At 50.1% G+C, this 1,245-nt stretch overlaps 1 pseudogene; it reads left to right on the plus strand.

Moving 5' to 3' along the window:
- The first annotated feature begins 220 nt into the window (after positions 1-220).
- Positions 221-399, plus strand: LOC137001890 (U2 spliceosomal RNA; annotated as a pseudogene).
- The last annotated feature ends 846 nt before the right edge of the window (positions 400-1,245 follow it).

Consider the following 1,245-nt stretch of genomic DNA (forward strand, 5'->3'; position numbering starts at 1 on the left):
TGTTTTTAAATTTTTACATTGCTCCAGTCCGCCAGCTGGGGCAATATTTTTATATAAACTGTGATATGGTGTCCTGGGGGTGCGCCCTCAGGCACCCCAGCGTGATGCCCACTGCCGGGGGGGGCCATTGTCTCCCGGCCATTATTATTTATAAGGTGCGCGGCGTAAACGCCGAAATATTTATGTATTTTACCCTAGGGGGCTTGCCCCCTGGGGAACATTAGCTGCAAATTAAAGGCGTATAATCTGTTCTTATCAGCTTAATATCTGATACAATCCCCAAAGGGGATTCAGAATATTAAACTGATTTTTGGAACCGGGTGGGTGCCCCGGAGCTCGCTCCGGCTCCGCCGCGGGTCAGCCCAGCATTGCAGTGCCGCAGGGTCTGGCCCAATAATAATTAATAATAATTAACAACAGCCTTATTATTATTGCATTCACCCGGAGCAATAATATAAGAATCAGTTTAATATTCTGACTCCCGGCCCGCGCCGTCCGGGCCGAAAATCGCGTTTTTGTGACGGGCGGGGTGCATGTTTTATCATATTTTTGTACTTATTTTATCCTATTTATTCTTATTTTATTCATATATTGCTCTTAGCTCGGAGAAAGCCAAAGTTTTATTTTATTTATTAACATAGTTTTCGCGAGTGAGTGTTGTGCTACGAGGAGAGGCGGTGCCGAGGAAAAGTGCCCGTGATCCGGCCGACTGCGCTTTGGAGGTTAAGTCCCGCTGTCATACGCCGTGGGACTTGGAAAAATTTCGAGTAAGTACCGCATAGGAGCACCTGTGTAAAAGTGACAGGTTGAGGTTAGGTGCTCCTGTGTACCCGTGCTCGCGAGTGGCAGGTGCGGTAACAGGTGCGTGCGTGCGCTACGGCGGGTGCGGTGCGGTGCGGGGCGTGCGTGTGTGAAGTGTCGCTGTGCTCGGTGCCGCTCGAGAGGTTGTCCTGGTGGACTTAGTTTCTGCATACATTGCATTGTCTGCAGCTAAGTCCATCGGGAACGCTATTGCGCACGCGTGTCGGTAGACACGCGGGTGACTCTTGCGGCATCGTCCGCGGCGACATAGATTCGCTACCTCGCGCGGCGTCGCTCTCGGCAGTCTGCCGGTGGCCTAGTAACTTTGCGAGTAGTGACTTGTCCAATTCGAGCTCGGACTTGTCCAGAATTGGCCACCGGCTTAAAACGCAATAATTAGTTAAATAATAATACAAACGAGTTGAAATCGGTCCGCCAATTAAT

Source organism: Linepithema humile, unplaced genomic scaffold (assembly GCF_040581485.1).
Source record: "Linepithema humile isolate Giens D197 unplaced genomic scaffold, Lhum_UNIL_v1.0 unplaced_3, whole genome shotgun sequence".
NCBI lineage: Eukaryota > Metazoa > Arthropoda > Insecta > Hymenoptera > Formicidae > Linepithema > Linepithema humile.